Source organism: Tyto alba, unplaced genomic scaffold (genome assembly GCF_018691265.1).
Source record: "Tyto alba isolate M040663 unplaced genomic scaffold, T.alba_DEE_v4.0 Super-Scaffold_1, whole genome shotgun sequence".
Classification (NCBI taxonomy): domain Eukaryota; kingdom Metazoa; phylum Chordata; class Aves; order Strigiformes; family Tytonidae; genus Tyto; species Tyto alba.
Window position 1 is genome coordinate 23409047 of NW_024881261.1, and position 21834 is coordinate 23430880.

Here is a 21834-nt window from a genome sequence, read left to right on the forward strand (position 1 = left end):
CTGTCATGAGAAGAGCACAGTAGGAAGACACACCATGCTCAGGTCCCTGGAGAGGGCTGGGGGTCCTGCACCCGAGAGAAGTTACACAATGAAGATGATTTTGCTAGTGTTTGGGCATCACAGAAACTTATACTTTTGGTGAGGCTGGGTTTGGAGGACAGATGGACCTTTGTTCAGTTGTTTTACAATAGTGCTAAACTAAAAAAAGGCACTAAAAAAAGGAAAATGGCACTACATTCAGCTCAATCCTATTACAGAAAGGGCAAATCACATCCCACACAAAGGGATAGGACATTCAGGAGGGGCTACAACTCCATCAGTATAGAAGTACAACGTTCCTGCAGATTAAATTTCTGAAGATCAAAGAAGAGGGAGTTGTAGGTACATGTACCCTTCAGTTGTGACTGCAACCATGGTGTGTATGACACCATTTGCTTTGCTGACTCAGGTATGGGTAGCAGTGTAGCCACAGCTGTAGACAGCTCAGAGAAAGCCAGCAGTCCAGGCTGAAAAGTAGGGTGAAAGCTCAAGAAGTTAGTCCATTCCGAATGCCTAGTACCTGACCTGGTATCTGACCTAACTCCACACAGCGGCGGGGGGTGGGGTGTGCGTGTGTAGTGGGAAGTCAGAGGCAACATATATACTTTGTTTCACCTCTTGCTGCTTGTTTTCTGAATCTTCATCTCTTCTCAAATACAAACTCGGTGAGGAAAAAAAAAAAAAAAAAGTTTCTTATGACACATCCTTGAAATGACACTTTGATGACATTACACTGAATGCTTATGATTATACATTAATATCTTTATTAGATCCCATCAAACTGGCACTTCAGGACAGCAAAATTGTCCACCTCTCCTGTCAGAGATAACAGCTTAAGTTGCCTTGTTATTTTGAGGCTGCCAGAAAATGAAAATTATGGTTGCAAAATAGCAGTATTCTTCATTAAAATCCCAAAGAGTTAATTATATAAATACTGTTATACACTGCACTTTACAGTCTCTCCCCATGAAACTTGTTAGGCCCTTTTAGTAACACACAAGTATCATTTTATTCCCACGAAATGGAGGAAATAGTGTTCAGCACAGCCACAGATGTCACTGTGAGGTGTTCCTGCACAAAGGTAACAGGGATCAACTTCTATACATATCCAGTGGCAGAAACTGGCCTTTATTACAGTTGCATGTCCAGTGATGTCAGAAAGGATAAAATATTTCATGAAGACAAGGGCAACAGTGCTCCGTTCAAGGGCTTGTCATCACTTCCGATTAGAAGCTCATGAATGCAAAGCCTGTTTTCACTCTAGAGATGCAGTCAAAATAGCACCAGCCTCAGCATTGCCAGTGAGAAATGAAACAAAAATGAAGGAGAAAACAAGGGAAAAAAAATCTCCACATTTTAAAAAGCAAGGCTGCCATGTAATCACACTTCCACATTGAGGAAGAAAACGCCTTTAGCCTTCTTTAGAAGCTAAATATACAGGATTCAAAGAATGGAGAATGTTTTTTTCATTTTTTTTTCCCCCAGCTTTGTTTTTTATACAGGTTATATTTCATTAAGATACAAGAAGGACCTTAAGGACAGAGGAGCAGAAACAAGTACATTTTCTCCTCTGCAGACTAATAACTCGTGCCTGGTTTCAATCTTCTATAACTACCAGGTATGACTACATTTTCTCTCAGGAAGTTAGGACAGCCCTAATTAGTCTATGATAATGAAAGAAACCTTTTAACTGCTATAACCTTTCTACCACATACTGGAGGCCATTGGAAATTTTCACAAACTAAAGCATGCAGGGATTTGACCCAGACCACCTGTGCCTGCATTCCTTATTAACCCTAGTGACCCATGGCCACCAGCTGGGACTACCAAATAATCCAGGCATGCTGACAGTGAGATGGCACTAGGCACCAATTAAAATACCAGTAGCTATCATTGCTGTGAGCACTAGTGCAGCTGGGGGAAAGGAAACTGCTGTAGATAAAGCTGGCAACTTCTATGGATGTTTCCTGGTTTTGCCACGTTAAAGCTAAATAAGAAATACAACTATAAAGAAAAAGGTGATTTAAACTTACCATTTTTTAGTTTGAAATCTAAAAAAAGAAAAGTCTTTCCCAACTGCACCCACATGCTCCTCTTGAGCATTTTGTGCCTGAACCAAGACATATAACAAGATCGCCATTTTTATAGCTGAAGAACACACGAACAGAACTTCTAATTTAATTACAGTTCATACCATCACCCCAGACCATATGATCACACCCACACAGGCACCTGGAGCCAGCCTTCAGGTGTAAAGAAGGTGGTTCCATTCTGTCACATGATTGATTCCATTACAACTGAAGAGACCACCAATACAGATGAAGAGACTGTTGGCAGCAAGACAGTGGAAGGTTGAACTGCCAAAGATCATACTGGTTTTGTTTCACAAAGGAAAGCCAGGTGACTCTGTGGTGAGGGCTGCAGAGCTGAGTTCAGCTTCCTTGGTCAAAAGCTTTCTGAATAACTTGGACAAGTCATTTAATTTCTCCCCATCTAAAATTTAAGGCTAGCATTAATCTTCTACCTTGCAGCAATATAATACCCGATTCTGCAAAGTGACAGTGACTTAAATCTAAATCAACATAACAACTTAAGTTGTCCAACTTGCCGACATGATGCACACTCTAGAATAGTGAGCAAAAAGGCAATTCTTCGGCATGGGTAATTTTTCCATCTTGAATTATTTTTCCTCTTCCTTAGAATGAAGTGGTATCAAATCTTTGTCCATTCTTTGCAAAAGGGTGCAGAGCACTTGTCCAGGGTAAACTCTGGATTCTGAGAGCCTGGAACCTGCAGCCTAGAGGCAGTTCACCCAGCATCTCTCCAGGGTAGTGACTCTGGGACAAGGTATCCCAGTAAAGGGACAACCAAGGAACCAGACGGGCACCCAGACAGGAAATGTGTTTGGCAGTTAGGATCCTGTCAGCATTTTGTCAAAGTTGAGCTATCTCTGAAGCACATTTCAATTTCAGAGAATTTGTGACTTCCTAAAAATATTGCACTGGAATTCTTCCAACACCTTGTAGTCATTGGAACCAAACTGTAATGTGCATCAACATTATAAGTTTCAGACAGCATTTATAGGTTTAACATGAAGAGCTCTGATGATCAGCATATTTCTTGGTTTCATGCACTGGCTGAGAATGTTCATTCTGATGAGTGATATCTGGGGTTTACCCAAACTGGGATAAAATTCGGGTAATTTGGTTTTTTAAGCTGCTATTTTATATCTTACTTGGCAAGAGTCTATCAGAATTAGAATATTCCTTTGGAGCAATTTGAATAAAAGAGGCATTTATTGGTCAATATTTCAAATAAAAAGGCTTCAGCCCTTTCACAGCTTGTATACCACTACTGACTTAGCTATGCCATTAAAAAAAAAAAAAAAAAAAGAGAGAGAAAACTAAACAAGAAAAAATGCAAACAAGCTTCTTCCATGTTAGAAGGACAACATATTCCCTACGGAGATACGTTTAGCATTTTGCTAGATAGATATAACCAAATTTTAATGACAATGAAGAAGCTACTGTAACAGTACAACAAAACACAACATTAAACAGCATTTATATGCTTCTCCTGACCCCTTAGGACATTACAATTCTGCTATTCCGACAAAATATTTTTCCTTTTTATTTAAACCATCACAGACATTTGGTGATTTGCCAAGAAACCCACTGAAGTCAATGTGGTTTACTGCATTAATTTCATATATAAAAAATACCTCCCCTATGTATCTCCTGACAATATTTGTTTCAGTGTATACTGTTGTACCAAGTATCTGGAATGGGACACTTGTTCAGAAAGTTCTCAGAGCCCTGATGCCTGAAGGAATTTTGGTTTACTTATGTATATTTCATGGTATGTATAAATCAAACAGATCTGATGCATGACTGGAATTAAATGTTCTAGCGGAGATGCCAGCCCAGTGTCTTCATTAGAGCTCATTTAACTTATTTACACTTAATTTGTAGAAAGAAACCCTTATAGACATATTCTGCCCAGTGTACAATGGAAGCAACCTTTCTACAGTCTGCTGAGATGCAATATGATGGAGTGCTCAGGGCAGAAACGTACCAATATATTGATGCTCTGACTAGTTCATTAAATACAGTTCCTGACATCCCACAGAGAAGAAATTCTGGCAATGTTAACTTTGGCTGAGTCTCGAATTAATGATGGGAACCCAAAATGCATCTAGGCAGTGCTCTATACAAGGAGACAGGATGACAGAACACTTTGCCTAATTAAGCTTGCCTGCCTCTACAGATCCATGGAATCAGATCCAAGAACCTGGAGGTCACTTGCAGGAAACAGCTCTACCAGCAGATCTGAATTTTAACCTTATAATCTTTCACCATGCCATGCAAAATCCACATAAATTACATAGACCTAGCAAAAAGGCTCACAGACTGACCACTGATGCAAATAGGTCTTCATCTTTGCTTGGTACAGTAGTTAAAACATAGCTTCAGATTTTCTTCCTAACTATAAGGTGCTACATCCATCAAATGTAGATATATGAAAATAGGAGATATATCATCCTTTCATCCTTGCCAGCCTTTGTAAACATCCAGGCTGCAGTAAAAGACAGTTTATCATTTTGGTTTTAATAGTCAAACAGTAGTTAAACTAAATGACCTGGGGAAAACAGGTCTTGGAGAAGTCTGTAAGCTACTGAGAAAATTAGCCTCTTTTCCTTTGACTCTGTCTCTACAGAGAAGAGATCATGGACTTTAAACTCTAAGATAACAAATAAAGTTAAATACCACTTCCTGAGTCTGGATCTTGTTCTTGGCACTACACAAAGAATAATATCCACAGATCTTCACAACAATAGGGCTTTTTTGTTGTTGTTGTTGGTTTTTTTAAAAAAGCTGGTTTTTCCATGATACGTACATTTCCCACAGCTCACACTGCGGTATCTGATCAGGCTTTATACTCTTATCTTACAGTCCCTGTCTCTTATTAGTGAGTTCATCTCTCTGGGAATAGTTCTACAAAAAGCACTGAAAAGCGAAAGACATTGCAAACAAACTTGTGTGAAAAGCAATTTTGCTTTAAGTGTTTTAAATCTAAATGGCTTTTCATTCTGATTCCCCAACAAATCATTTTAGTTCATGTTTAATGAAAAAAAAAAAAACAAACCAAATTGTTCAAGGTAGATTATTATAGATGAATTGCTACTGTCAATGAACCATTCAAGCTCTCAATAGGGAAGCATAATGCCTGCCAAACAAATAAACATAATCTTTAGGACGCTTGAAGCATGCTATCAAATGGACAGATTGTTACAGTGTACAGATTACTTCAGCCAGAAAACACACACAGGAGTTAGTCTGTTCTCAAGCTACAATGTCAATTACCAAAATACTTTGTCTGAGCACTGAATATTCTATTTGTGAGGACTTTGTACTAATTCAAGATCGCTACCCACAGGCAACCTGATGCCTGTCAAGCAGTGAACCAGACTAGTTTGACCACAGCACAACCTCTTGTTTCATACAGAAGAGAAAGACCATCTTGAAGGACACATTCATTTGAGGATTTCGGCATTATAGATGCACATCCATGTTTCTACTGGTTCAAGTTTGTTTACCCTTCGTCTACCTGTATTCGCTTCAGATACTGCACAGTCTTAATTTCTGATCAGGTTTATGTAACACTAAGCCTTTAACACTTGGTTCCTCTCCTGCTTTCACATGTCTCTAAACAGTAATGAAAGCTGGAATGAGTTATGCATTGTTTGTATTATCATAGCACCTAAAACCACTGTGCAAATACATAACATGTACTGTCTCAAAGACTTACAGCCTAGGAATCAGACATCATAACCCTTTCTATTATATTTGATCCTTTCCTATTTAGCATGATCAATAATGTAGCACCACTTTGCTCCATGACAGTCACAATAAAAACCCAGTAAACACAGAACTTCCACATCAACACATTTCAAAGATAACTTCAACTAGAATAAACTAGCAAACTTTCCAAAAGTGGACTTACAATAAATATTCAGACTTTCATTTCTAGTGTGAGGATAGGTCTGAGGCTTTTCTTGTACAATATATTTTCTTATGTAACAAGAGACTCTGCATTAATGGCTATTAACTATTCATTAACTAACTGTACTTGGTATGCAAACCAGTGCAAACCAAAACTGCCTATTGTAGCAAAAAAAAAGAGGCAGATGCATTTAAGAACCTGCAGTGGAAAACTTTAAAGGATATATTAATGTACTTCCATTTAACAGCTTACTACAGAGTTTTGGCATTTTCAAATGACAGCAGGATGACATTATAACTATGAACACAGTAATATTTTCCCAGCTGTATTTACAACCTTTTGCAAACCACTGCTCAAAACCAGGTGTTTTGTCCTCTCCATATGGTACATTCTCAGAAGAGTGTTATTGACTTTTTCTACTCAGGATATTCAGACAGGCCCAAGCTATCTGGAAACCCAACCATTATTAAGAATCTCATGCCTTTCAGCACCTGTGAAATTCCCAGTAAAAGAAAAAAGGGAATTTGTCTTGACTTCTCAAAGTTAGTTTTTGAGACAAAATAGTTCTTTGGAATTTGGGGCTTATATTTTGTGACATGGTTAGCTTCTCTCAACATCACTGTGCCTAACTAACAACTTTTTGTTGGTATTTTGCTACTGATTATCCTTTGCCCCAATATAAGAATGTGACGGGAACATCATTTATATAGAAAACAAAGCTGGAACACTTCAACTTAGAAGTATGAACCTCTGCTGCTTCAGATTAAAATACTTTGTCTGTGTGCTTAGAGGAAGCAGCAAATACACAAAGCTCTACAACGGGGTCCATCTCTGGGGTATATAGGGCCACCCTTCATTACTGAGAGCTACTCTAGCATGGCACTGTATGTTAGTAAAGGTTTCACTGGCTTCTCTACCTTTACCCCTTTTAATGATAACAGTGTTCTTCGGTATCCAATAAATTCCAGGTATATTTGGCAATGAAACCCTATTTCAAGGGTTACAGGGGAAAACCAAATATTTGACATTTAAAATTAAATAAAGAAAAATACCTCTCAGCAGTGTTTCTGAGGAATAGTTTTGCATTCACATTTGAAGAAGCCTTAACAGAGAACGAAAACACACAGCCACAGTGTGATGCTAGAAGATGTGAGACCTAGACAGTCCACTCAAAGTTTTCCCCTTGGAATTCACTGCTCACCTTAAACAACCTTGTTGAATGGTCACACACAGATCTGACATAGATCAGTCTCTCTCAAACTTGTTCAGGAGCCTTGAGGCAAATGGCATTATTCAGTCTGTCCATTACATGTGCCCATCTTTGGTGCTGTGACTACTATACCATTTTAGTTCAAGACCGCAATAAGCACATTAGACTACCTAAAATTCAAGAAAAGACTGACTTCTTACAGCAGGAATGGATGAGAGTAAACATAATGTCTATGTTGCATACCTGTCACTGGCATTTGAATATAGCCCAAAGTGATATCCCAGGTAGGTCTTAAAATTCTCAACCCACACGATCTGTATGAGTTTTAACTCTGATATAAGTGGGCATAACACCAAAGTCAAGGACAGATAAGCTGCATCAACTTACAGTTCAGCTGAATTTAGCCACGTGCTTTATAAGAAACTTCTCTCTTGTGCAATAACCTTCTCAACTGACTGTTAAAAACTTAGTAACAATTCTCTGAGACATGAGAAATCAATAATGATCATAATAATGCCAAACATCTAAAAATCAGACTGCTGCACAACTGAATTTTTAAAGACCTATTCAAGACCTGAGGCACAGTCCTGCAACTTCTGAAGTTTTTTAATGTTTTCTCACTTCTCTATTAGGAGAATGATCAAAGTGAGTACTAAGTTTAAAGGATAAGTTTAAAACATTTTCAATAAATTTCTTTGTGAACATGTGCCTGAAAGACAAACTTACTTTTGCAAGAACTCAAAGCATAATGAAAGCAATCCAAGGAATGGCAATATTCTGAAGAGGCACTGAGGTTCCAGCTGAGATAGCTACCATGTAATTCTCTGACAGTTGCTAATGTCTCTTGTAAGTCTTTATTCATATCAATAGAAGCAGCATGAAATGGCTGCAGACTATGGCTCAGCTGGTTTTGGAAGTGGCACAGACTATATACGGGTCCTATTAGTCCCACATCCACTCTGGCCCAGCCCTACATTATAGGCTCATTCTAGCTGGTGACTTATAGCACTTTGAAAGTCAAAGATCAGTAGCAAATTCAGAGCCTTTCACCTCTTCTTCTGTAATCTGAATAATACTAATTTCAAATATCTATCAAAAACTATTGTGTTCTGACTATTGTTCTGTGGCCTTCAGGAATGTTTTCAGGGTAATTCCTAGTGTCCAGCAAGCAGCTGTACAAAGGTATTTAGGCACCTAGAGATACATGAAACCTCCTAAGAAGATCTACAGTGTGAATCAGGAGTCTAATTTACTTAGGCAATTCTGAAATCCCATTTAGAGTCTAATGGCTCTTAAGCAAATAAATACCTTTGAAAATCTGGCTCCGGGTCATTTAAAGTATAAAGATTATAACAATGGATGACAGCAGTTGGTAGTCTCAAGGCAAAAGCTGCATGCCTTGTCAGAGGTGCAGTTTGTCCTTTGATTCCAGAGGCAAATCTCTGGAAGAGGAATAAAGGACCTCCTCATATATATATGCAGGAAACTGGGCAGCCATATTAGAATGACCATTTGCTACTTACATCAGGAGAAGATACAGGTTCTGCCCTTTTAAAGGAGTATTCAGTGGCATAAAAGACTACTATTTCTAATCATATCTAGTATTATACCTATACACACCACTTTATAACATTTCCTCCGAGTTAAAAGATCACATCATGTCAATTATTGCCAGAGAGTATTCTGAACAAGCATTAAATGGTGTCTCAAACATAAAAAGACTCAAAATCATCCCTTTCGCATGGCATAATGCCAAATTAAAAATACAGTCAAATAAATATACTTTCCTTATCACCTTTTGGGGATCCACCCTAAGGGAAGATGTCCTGGGAGCAAATACTCAGCTGCCACTCCCAGAGCATCACAGTTCTATACCATATCCTTACATCAGGCCCCTGCAGAACTACTACAATGTAGTCCCAAAGATAAAAACTTAAACAAAGAATTTTTGATTCCACTGCTGAACCAGCAGATCTTCTTTACCTGACTATCACTGTGTTCTAACAAGAGAAACCAATGAGTTTCTGAAGGCTGAGATGTGAAAGCTGGAACCAGTGCCTGCAATGGTTTAAAAATGGCTTGGTTCTGTTAAAGGCAATGTTGATTAACACCAACAGGGGATGTAATTTTTTTGAACAGAGCCTCTTCTAGGCACAGAAGGGTTTCGTTTCTCAGTAGCTAAACTGAGAACACAGTGATTTCAAGATGTGGTTTTAAATAAAGAGTTTAAAAATACACAACTCCAGCCTGCACCTGAAAATTCCTATCTTTTCCCTGAAACAATGCAGAGCAGAATTCCAGAACAGAATAGCTCCCTCATTAAACCAGCCAATGCACATAAACACAAGTGAAATTATGGCTCACTAAAAAATATTTTCTAGCTACTCACTAAAATAGCTTTGGGAGGCCAGGTCCATACATGGAATAAAATGGCTTTCACTGCAATCCTAAGCCAAACTCTCCTCTGGAATGACATTTTAAGTAATATAAACAGTTTAAAGGCAACTGTAGAGCAGAGCAGCCTAGTTTTATACAATCAGTGCAACAAAACAGATTTATTCTTTGCTGAATTAAGCTCTTTATATTGTTTCTACTTAAAAAGGAAAAGTATCGAATGCAACAGTTCCTACAAATTTATCTTTCACTGCAAACAATTTCATAATCTATTTTCGAGTACACCAAACAACAGCAGGTCCAAGAAAAGTGGGCAGAATTTTGGCCTTACTCATCTGAAAACAATGCAGTCTTTGCCCTTTCTACTGTTCGAGCAACTTAACTGGTGGCAGAAGTCCTCCCACTGCTTTTCTGATAACCTTTGTAACAAATCACATAAAGCTCTTGGAGTGCATGACTTAGATGCAAATGGATGCTTCTGAAAATACCTGCTTGCATCCTTCATCTTAGATCAGAAATGCAGAATCTGTATTTAGAGATAAAAACCCTTTCAAGAACTCTGTAATGTTCAGAGCACCGTGGGATGAGTTATTGACCCTCATGACTTCCTGGTGCACTATGTACAGGAATTCTTATTTTATCTGGGAGCAGAGGGGAGAAACAAGAAAAAAAGTTTGATCAGCAGCACACAGCACAATGAGAGATTGTAAACAATGCTTTCATCTTTTAGTTCTACTTCACAAGCTTTTCTGAATGTCTGAAAATAAAGTCTAATGAAACTGCTAGAACAACTGCGTGGATTTATGTAGAAACTGAAGGACCAAAATTAACAAATGGAAACTGTTGTAAAGCCACCTGAAACTTAGCCTTCAGTAGTGCCTGTTCCCTACACGTGACTCCGTTCTCCAGGACCCAGACAAATCTCTTCCCTTGTGGTGCCCTGGTGAAGCATCTCGTAGCGGCGAAGCATCTCGTAGCTGAAGACTCCACAGCACACCACAAACATCTATCAAAGCATGTTTCAACTAATGTTACACATGTGGGGGTTGATTTGGTGGGATAAATAGAATTCCTCCCGATGTGAAATGAAGTTGCAAAGCGATAGGCGGACATCAATAGGAGCATGGGTTAGCTCGGGGTGCCAGGCAGCCCAGGCAAGCTGGGGAGATGCTATTCAGGCAGAACAATGGTGTGCAAATGCAACGCCTCACTGTGACTGTCACTGCCTGCATCACCTGCCTGTCACAGCAGTTCTTGTTCATGAGCCAGGAGGTAGAATTTGCCCAACATGGCAGTCAGACTCTGACAGAGCTAGTAGCAGAACTAGACACCGATTCAGAGCTCCTATCTCTAAACATCAGGCGATATGCTTTGTCTATTACCACCTATGAAATAAATACACATGACAGTACAGCATATAATGCATGCCATAGTGCACCAGAACATATCTGATAGGAGGCGTGGGGACATTTTATGCCACAAAGCTCATTACCTGCATGCATGTAAATGGTTAGCAGGATCTGCTCATCAATAACCTGTACCTCAGATGCATCAGAATAATGGCTAAGGGACTGAAATGCCTGTTGGAAAAAGAAATCAGAACAAGAGTGACAAAAGAGAAAAATAAGCAGATGGTTATACGCTAAACCAGGGTAGACAAGCATTTAGGAAAAACAGAATGCCTAAATTTAGCCAGGACAATAGCAAAACCCAGAAATAAATCATTGCTAAATATTACTTTAGATAAAATTTCAGAATAGCAGCAAACACACATGAGAACATTCCCACCAGCAAAGAATTACAGAAGCAGGGAATTTTGACTTTAAGTCTGTGGATGAGAAAACTTGACTGTAATAGTGTAAAGGACAAATTTCATACAGAGCATTTGGAAACAGAAATTGCAATCACAGGTCCTGGCCAGCTTGGGTCTGACACACATTTTATCATTATTGGAGAACTTTAATGGATCACTTTTGCATCTCATAACAGCCATTCAGAGCACTACTTGCTGTTAGAACTTGCACTACAGCTCATTAGAATTACAAGAATTACAACAATGAGCTCTGAATTAGGATTTTTTTAATGGCATGAGCGATTCTGGGCTTCAAACTGCAGAATTTGGATATCTTAGAAGATATCCAGGCCTACGGCTAAACATTTAGAAATCAGGAGAGCTGGCTCTCTCAAATCAAGACTTTTGTTTTAATCATAAGGTTATGCTTTGTTTTTCAGATAACCTCATAAATGATACATTTTGAATCTTTATTAAATTTCATTTTTTCTTCCTTGGTTCAGAGCTTTTAGAAATCACATTTTGATGCATTCCTCTGAAAATTTCTTCTGTTGCTTTCCAGAGAAATAATAATCCTGCACTAGGACACCTCAGTACTGTCAATGAAAACAGCTCTTCATTTTTCCTTTTCCAAGCAGGTTAAGAGGGAGGTTTGAAGGAAGAAAAAGATCATATTTAATCATCTGAAGTACTTAATAAATAATTTTAAATGCCCCAAAAACAATCAATAACTAATAAACTAATTTAAATCTGACCATGTGAGTCTGACCTATCCAATTTTTATCTCAGTTTTAAAGTACCACATGTATACAATCTTAAAGGATGCTCAGATGAAGGATTCAGGTTCAGACCTTACTAGTGAAAGAAGAGGATGACAAAAAGGACTTCTGAGAGCACCCACATTGCTCAGTTACTGTTTGCAGCAAGGGGGATAAGCTGTAGACGTTCATACCCATATATGAACGTCACAGAATTTTTGTAGATGCTTTCCTCAGTCATTCAACAATCTCTTACTGCCACTGAGCTCTTTACTGCTTACCATCATGCTGCTCAGGAGGGGAAATAAAAAGACCAGTGTCTAATGTTCCAGACAGAAACCATTACAATATATAAAGAAAATGCTGAATTTAAATTCTACTACAGACTGATTAGATTGAAAGACAAGTTAGAGTGAAATGATGTCAGGTTCAGTGAACCAAGTGTAAAGGTCTTTATGATTACATTGGCGTTTTTGCCTCAGTTGCAGGCATCAGTGGTTATACTGGATTATGTCACCTGAGAATTTAAATACAATCATACATTTCTCATGAAAAAATGGCACATGTGAGTAATACAGCTCCATATTACCTTAATTACATATTGCAATTACAATTACAGCAGCACTGCTACTGGGATGAAAATATATTGCTCCTTAGCTTCTCCATACTCCATGCAGACCTTTCACAGGAGCCTCATGCAGCCTCACTGAACTTGCACTAGAAAATCAGTGACAAAGACCAGAATATGAACTCTGCCCAGGTATAAGGACAGGGCTTTTGTTGTCCTGAGTTGGTTCAGAAAAAGAAAGAACAAAATTTAATTTCTATGTAGAAAGGTTCCTTGAAGCAGGAGATAAAAATAAGTGAAGGCATTTTCCATCAGAGAAAATGGACAGCCACTGTACTCTATGGAAAATACACATTAGTGATCATTCCAAACTCAGGATGATGATGTCCCTTAAGGTCAGGAAGGACTAACTGAACTAAACCCACAGTACTTTTCTGCTGTTCCTATGCTTCTTGACAGGAGGGAGATGGAATTCCTGCCTACCTTGAAGTACCTAGACAGACAGCATGGTATAAACAAGGACAGACTTTCTAGTTACCAGCCTTGACAGCATCCCAGCAACATGGTACGTACCACAGAGCTTGCTTCAGGACACTGCTTTTCTTTTCAAATATCTTCTTTCCTCTTAGCACTAGAGATTTTACAGATCGGCATGCTAGTATGATGAATTTCACACAGAGAAGGCATCACTGTTCTTTTGTATTAACTTTGCAAGGTTGTCTTGTTCAATTTAGCATCAGTGTCCATCAGAACCACAGGCATGAAAGGTTGCACAGGAGTAATCAAACACAGCTCTAGTGACAGCAGTTTGCCCACATTCAGATCAAAACTCTATTACTAATCTTGCCTGGAACTTAAGCCTGAATTTAAAGTAAACCACTGCAGAAAAAACTATCACCCTCTCATCCATTTCCCAAAAGAAAACAGCAACAAGAAGCGCTGGGGCCGTAAAGACTCAGGATTCTCCTCTTTGCATTCTCCTCAATGTCTTCTCATGGTTGCTCTCTCTCTCATAATCACTGAGATACATGTTCCCCATGGTATTTATACACCAACAGCTTGTGCAAAGAAGGATCACCTTACTGCACTAAGGCTGTGCAGTCTTTTCAACTATGGAAACAACTTGTGAGTTACCTGTGGCTTCACTGATGACACAGGACTCGTGTCATTTGTAGTTCCTCAGCAAGGACAGCAAGCAAATGTTCTTGCTCCAGAAGCACAAATCCCTAGGCAAGGACATAATGCTTTCCAACATTCTCCAATAGCTACTCCAAAGGCAGCAGATGATTTAAAATACACAGCTGAAATAGTTACCACTTATCCTGCAGAACACTGAGTATATAGACATACAAATCAAGCACAAAACTAGACCATCACAAAGCACTAGTAGAATACTTCATAATCTCAAACAACATCTAATGGGAAACAGTTTCAGATATATGAATTAGTTTTAAAAAAAAAAAAAAAAGAATATCTAATTTTTTATACCTCTCAAGCTTCTCAGGGAATCAAATCAATTAAACTGGCTAGCTACATCCAGGCAACTGAAAAACATTTCCCAGAAGACATACATACATATAATTAACAAGATACATAGAGTTAAGTAAGAGAGAAGCAGGAGCCTGGAGTTTGTTTTCTGTCTGGAACTGAATGACAGGGTGTGACTTTATGACTTATCTTGTTTCCTAGGCAGGGAAAAAAAGCCTGGTCTGTACTGCCAGACAGATTCAGCCTTCCTGGCCCTTCCTTTTACTCCATCCCTGTGAATCTCCCTTGCTCTCAGTCACACACTTATATAAATGCTGACCCTTTATCAAAGTCAGCATTTATAAAGCAAGACACAGTGGTATGATTAGGACCCAATAAAATGGAGGAAAAAAAAAAAATCCTCCTGCATAAAGAAATTGAATGATGCCCTGAAGCCAGAATAATTACTAATCATCAACAGCAAAAAAAAAAAAGTTTTCTAAACGTCTCCATGTTCAGTGACACAGCAATTGTGAAGCTATCTGTACAATTGGTGAAGGAAAAAAAGTTGCAACTCTGAGATTTTTCACTTAGAACAAGCAGTGGCAGCCTGGCTAATTTAATACAAAAAGATTTGTTCAACATATTTACTTAATATTTACCACTTTAAATAAAATCTTGCTTATCAGTCTAATTTAATATAACATTGACTTCCATGGTAAAATACATAAATGTTGACCTTTCCAGGTGTGTGAACTTTTTTTAAATTCCTAAAGAGCTGAAAACTGTTTAAAACGAGAGAGGGGTGTTTGGGACTTTTTTTTTTTTTTGCCACTTGTTCAAAGAAAATATCACTTGTCTTATTCTGTGGTTTCCTAAGATGTCTTAGACTTGAAGCTTCTTCAGCCATCTATCTGAGCAAGCTGTTACATTCTGGCAAACAACTTTCCTCCTAAATATTTGTTCAGGTGTTCAAAAGCCTGGGGTTTTTGTTTGTTTGTTTTAAACATTTAAGCCACCAAAATATAAATGCACTTTTCCCTGTACAATTAGTCAGTTTTCATTCTCATAATATTATTGAGATAATTCTACCAGATCATCAATTATGCATACATGTTGGAAGAAATTATTAAAGAAAAAAACAAAAAAAAAACAAAAAAAAACCAAGATATGCTTTTCTCATCCAGAAGAAAACCAGAGGTAGAAAACAGAGGGACCGTTGGGGACTTTTTATATAGAACACGAAAAAAAAAAAAAAAAAACAAACACAAAAGATCACAAGTGTACTTTTTATCTTTTATAGATTACTTAATGATAGCTTGCAAAAGTCCCCAGAAGGACATTAACTATTTCATTCATTTAGTTCATCCACTAAATATGGAGGGTTTACAGAAATTAACAACCCTCTGCTTGAGGAGAATCATCTAGCAGGGAGTTAGCTGCTCTGCAATCATATCATAAACATAATTTTTAAATTCAAAATAACATTTTCTTATGAAATATTAAAGTGGCAGGAAGGGAAATTATTGTAAGATTGGCATAACAAAATAAATTTCTTTGAATTAAAAACCATTTTAAAATCTAGAAAGTTTTTAGATTAAGGAAGAAAACAATTGCTGTATAAGAGTCCAGCTGACAGGAGTATTTGTGCTGAATCTCTTGTTCCTTCAGCTAACTGTATTTGTTTTCTGCTTCCTTGCGTTCTTCTGCTTTTGTGGTTCCAGCCTTCCTAATTTGGGCATCCAAAAGTTAACCTAGGACAAGTTTTGTAGATGCCTTCTATAGTAAATGGAGTTGGGATAACTAATTGCTTGGAGTAACATGAAAAGGCTACAACAAAATAAGAAGAAACACACATTTTATCCTTCTGCTGCTCCTTGTCCATGGCCTGTTCTTAAGATTGTCCTCTTATTCTGGTTGGAACAGCACAGAGCACAAGAGTCTCCTGGTCCACACCTGCGAGCCCCAAGGCATGAGAGCCCAGCTCGCAGCAGGGAGACTGCCCACCTTATTTTAATAGTCGCAGTGAACTTTGTGTACAGCCCTTCTCTCAACATAAAGCCCACATCTGTGATACATGCTGTGCCAGCAGCTGCCACAACAAAAAAATAGTTAATTCTGCCACATCCACGTCCCTGCTTGATTCTGAGTTGGCCCTTAAGAAAAAAAAAAAAGCCAGATGCAAACTGATAGACCCGAATACCCTTTAAGTCACAGGCTGGTCATCCTTAATAATGCTAATAAAAACGGAGTAAACTTACATGGGTACTTTAGAAGGGCTCGAGCACGTAATTCACACCCAAGGATGTGAATGCTCTGGCATACTGAGTGAACTCAGCATCACCCGGTCTGAAATTCAGGGAATGGTGGCTCTTCTGTAGGAACTATTAGGGACCTTGGGAAGGTCTATTGCACTTGTTAAATTTATGTGACATGTAAGGTGAGTGTCTGGGGCATAAAATGGTTTGGGGGAAGCGACAGTCTTATTTTAGTTTTTTTTAATGTCCAGGATCCACTTAATTGAATTATATGTGATTACTGAATTAGTAGTGATTGAATAGCTGCTCCTCTATTACACTGTATATCTGTCTCAGAGTCCCCCCGTGCTATCATTGTTGTGGGACCATAAACAACAGTCTTCTAGCCTTGACCATGGCAGGTCACTTTTTGAACATGTTCTCTGTTGCATGTAAATAAAGAAGAACTTTTTCTCACTCAGACTCAGATCTGGCCTCAGGTTAGGCTCCAAATACTTCACCTATGCATTTGGGTTCAGGTCTCCGCATCAGGCACTGTACCCAGCTGGGGTTACAGTGCAGCTCGTCAAGTCAGTGAGTATTACAACCTGTACACACATCCAGGATGGCTTAATGGAAACAGAAGCCCTCGGCGGGAAATTATAGCTTTTACAGGAACATATGGTTCACAACCACTCAGCGGCTATAAAAGTGTTTATCTCTACATTTCATGGAGGGAAAAGGAAAATAGAATTGAAAGATAAAGAATACACTGCTGCTGAAAATCTTGTGACTACAAGACTTGCAAAAAACACTGACCAAACAAAAAAAAAAAAATAAAAAACCCCAGTATTTAGTGTGGAAGCTTATGGTAGTGAAGATGATTAAATCAACTCCAGCAATGATATTTTTTTTCCCCACAAAAATAGCATCTCACACCTCTATTGTACTTTCCACTCAAAATGACTCAAAATCACTCCCATAAACTACACACAATGAAAGTTCCTGTACTCACTACAGGGAGCACAGACACTTTTGGGGTAGGTTACAACAGATGCTTGGAACTGTGCCTCCATTGTATACCCAAAATCAGGGGATATTGCCAGAGTCAATGTCTCTGTACACTTGCAGAGTGCCAGGCAGAGATAGTCAGACCTCTTGCTCACATTTTTCTCTTACGAGTCCACTAGCTACTTGCTGTGGATTGTATCACAATCAGCATGCACCTAGGCAGACTGCCTTGCACTGAGCCATCAACACTGCTTCCTGCATCATTTATATTTTCATGTAGTTCAAATATTAGATGTGGACAGAACATCTATCTCCTGCCCAAAAATCCCCTTGAGCACTAGCACAAATAAACCAAGGTTCTTACTGTACAGTAGAAGGCAACCCTGGCTGGCCAGCAAAAATTCTCCAGCCACATCATAGACAGGACAGTGGAATAATCAAAAAACATTGTATAAGTTACCCATCACCCTGCTATGTATCAGTAACAGAGCTGGAAATAGAAACCTCCCCTATTAGACACCACATCAGGAGGCATGACAGGTGCTTCACAGAGCCCTGTTCCAAAGAATGTGTCAACTAGAACATGGGCATAACATCACAAGGAGGCAAGGACAGGTGCTGAGACTGGCTCAGCTAAGCTTGATGGTGAATGCTTTCCCCTGCATCTACCCTGGTAGCAGGGTAGCAGCCACCAGCTTCCAGGAGATAAATTTTTATTTTTCTATCCGCGTCTATATGATGACAAGAGAAGGTAACATAACAGTGATTCACTTCTAATTGAGCCTTAATAATGAAAGGCGGTGATCCTAACGCTCTTTATTCAAGCAAAATGGTCTTCATTTCAGTGGAAGCCTTACCAAATACAAAATTAATTGCATTCTCAGACTTGGCCTTAGTTTACGAAGCCATTAGAAACAGAATTAATTAATTAATGCTGACTTAATACAAGGTCAAACCATGGTTTGGCAAGATGCCAGGTAAAGCAGACTTTTCACAGGCTTGAGCTTTGTCTGAGAAGCTAAATGACAACCAGAGGCTAGTTAGGCATCAAAGAGTCACCTCAGATAAGAAGGTCTATGATATCCAGCAGCCCAAGCAGTGAGGATTTCTTGTCACTCATTGCTATGAGGTGAACAGAGGCTCTGTGGTGTCCTTGTACTTGGGACTCACGAAGGACTTCTGTTGCAAGGTGACTGAATACTTGGTCTAATACTTGTCTTAGCTGATGTGCCAGAGAAGCTGCATGATGTTTTTGAAGGTCATGAGTCTATATAAAATTATTATGTTTTGGTTTTTTGTTTGTTTGTTTTTTCTTTAAATTCAACAGCTAGACTTCAGTTGAAAAAACTTCACTGAATTGACTTATATGAGTATATAACCTGGACGGAATGCAGTTGCTGAACAGTGAGCTGCTATCCACTAACAGTGATTTTGCTTTAGATCATGTAGCAGGGAACGTACTAGAGCATGTGGGTCCTAATTAAAGCTTGTAATCAGCCTGAAATTCCTGTTTCTTGTATCTTCATCACAAACCTAGGAGACCTGGTGGCCTAGTACTGCTACAGTACTGCAAAATACTAGTAGAGGGATAAAACCTATGATAGACAGGCATGAAATAATTTATCATAAAATTTTAGTCTTCCTGTAAAAGAAAAGAAACTATCTATGTAGAAACATCCATCATATCTCTTGGCCAAGGGCTTATAAGCTTTTATAATAGAACAAGGGCATATCATGAATTCGTCACAGGATTTCACAGGGCTGAACTACAAGCCCTTATGAATATTAGGCTCTGTGAATTAGATTACATTGTTTTTAAAATATCACAACACAGTACTTCACCTAAGAAGGCAGCAGTAAAACATTTGACAAAAAAGAGGAGAAATGTCACATTTAATAAAAAAAGAAAACTCACTCAGTTTCAGTGATGACCACAAAGTAAATTAAAATGTTAATGTAAACATATTAAGATAGGGGAAATTTCCAACAATTCTGCTTTGGGAGGGTGAGGTGGAGATGCCCACATTGCCTTTTTTTACAGGACTGTGAGCTGGTAATATCTTCATCCCTCTCCAGAGCTCCTCTACCAACTGTCTTTGAGGAATCTGTAAAAGCCCTAGACCACCAGGAAACACTGAACCACTCATGACTGGACGTTCCCTGTGGGCTGGCGTCTGGAAGTTGCCAACATCATCTCTTCACAGCGGAGAATCTCTGCAGCACTGGGGAGAATCACAGGGCAAACAGTGTGGTGTTCAACAGGAGTTTTTGGCATCTGCCATGAATCATGCCACCTGCGGTATGACAGTAAGGGGCTACTCCATCCATTGAGCCTAAAGTGTTGCTCAAAAGTATCAACAAACTACAATGCCATCACACTATTTCCACATTCTCTCTCATTCTCTATTAATTCCAGACCAACTTATTTAAATCTAAAAACCAAAAGGGAGAAATTATTTAACATCCTGTCCTGACAAATCAGCCCAAAACCTTTCTGGATTAATCTAGTTCACTGAAGCCAATGAGATAGTTTCCATCAACTCCAGTAAGTTTGGATCAGACCTTGGGTCCCTTGCACTAGAGTAAGGGCTGGAACACAGCTAACAGCTAAAGTCTGATGAAGCATGAGTCACAAAATACCACAGCTCACACTGTGTCTGAGCTCTACTGAGTGCAGTATCAGCAGCAGAACATCTGTTTGGGTCAACACAATGAGTGCATGCCTGACACTGTGGTTTTCAGTGGGCACAAAACCACACATCTGAGTGTGCTCATAGCTTGTTTGTTCCAGTAAAAAACAAAGCAAGACAGCAAGAAAGAACAAAAGTAAGGCTGTGAGATGGCAAAGGCTTGCCTCTTTAATGAGGCCTCACAACATAGCAGGCGATTCTCCAGAGGCCATCTCTCAGCCTTACAAATGCACACATCAGGATATTAATAATCGCCCTTCCAAGGAAGGAGATGAAGAAGACAAGGGGAGATGTTGAGGTGCTTCTACTCCTGCCAGCAATCTGATTGCAAAACAAGAGACTTGGGTTCTTTTTAATCAAAATTCCACCCCAAAAGAAACAGCCATACAAAGTTTCTAAATTGGGAAAAAAGACTTACTGGCAACAGTGCCATAAGTTAAAGCCAGCTGCAGAGAGAAGGAACACCTCTGCCTCATTCATTTCCTGCACTGAACAGAATTATTTTAGGTGGAATGTCTGACTGCTAAGTCTATCCCACTTTCCACTCTTCTGAGCTAAATAACAGGATTATCTTCTGTCCCTTCATGGCTTCTAACCCAAGAATCTTCAGCTAATTTACTTGCTTGATAAACCCTTTTTCTTAAGAGTTCTTATTGTTTAGTTTTATCACTAAGATACAGACTTGTATTTTTATAGATCACAACCATCATGCAAAGATATGTGCATCACATTTCTCATCTAATTAGAAATAAAACATGAGCAACATGATTTAAGTTTAATAGTCACTCATTCAGCATCATAAACACAAAGACTGATGGTCAGTCATTTGCCCCATTCATACCCATTTGTCATACAATGGGATGCAGTCACCCAGGAATTATGATAGGAAACAGCCTTCAGGGGCTCTGTTCTATTTTTCCAAGTATAAATAATTTTTAAGAAAACAAGCACAGCCTTGGGATTAAAATATTTATATTGTTTTTAGAACAGTGTTCCAGAAACCATCTATCAAACTGAAGCGATAAATTATATATATTTTTGAACACTTTTATTAAAAATGTACTGTTAATAACTACACCCAGGCTTGAAGATCTGTTCTATCATGAGTATCAGTTTTACAATCAGTAAGATAGCCATCTCTGTGAAGATGTTGTTGAGTTTCTTTTCTTTTTAAGTACTCTCAGGCTTTTTTTTCTATGGATAATATATCTCATGATTGAATAAGCAGTGTATTATTTATGAAAGTCTTCACAGAATAAGACTCACAAACCCACACAGACTGCTATGAAAAAGGAGTTAGAAAGTCTGTGGGTTTTCTACAGATAACTTTGTCTCATACCTACCTGAGGCAGGAGAGGCCTCTCTACCAAATACACTAACTGTCCAGTGCTGCCAGATCACAGACCAAAGCTGAGCTACAAAGCCAAGGAAAGGAAAAAGTGGCAGCCCATCAGGCCCCATTTCATTCCTCACGCAAGAGTCCATGTCAACAGCCCTACAGCCCATTGCCTCTCTGTCCTCCTCACAGTCCTCCCACTCCCAGTCTTCTCAGTTAGCCCAACAGCACGCAGGGTCAATGCTGTCTGTGGTGTATTTGCACAAGGCCTATTGTTATGAGGACTTTGATCTTAGTTGGTGCCAGTGCTGTTTGAATCCAAGCAATAA

General features: G+C 38.9%; 1 protein-coding gene across 5 annotated transcripts in view; it reads right to left on the minus strand.

Annotated features, from left to right (window-relative positions):
• Nucleotides 1-21834, minus strand: part of SORBS1 (sorbin and SH3 domain containing 1) — a 222697-nt gene that overhangs the window by 144524 nt on the left and 56339 nt on the right. The window contains exon 2 of one of the 5 annotated variants that reach the window (XM_042799987.1): nucleotides 11139-11226. The exons of the other annotated variants lie outside the window; for them this stretch is intronic. The gene's annotated coding sequence lies outside the window, so the exon portion shown is untranslated. The remainder of the gene's footprint in view (nucleotides 1-11138; nucleotides 11227-21834) is intronic. 5 annotated transcript variants of the gene reach the window in all.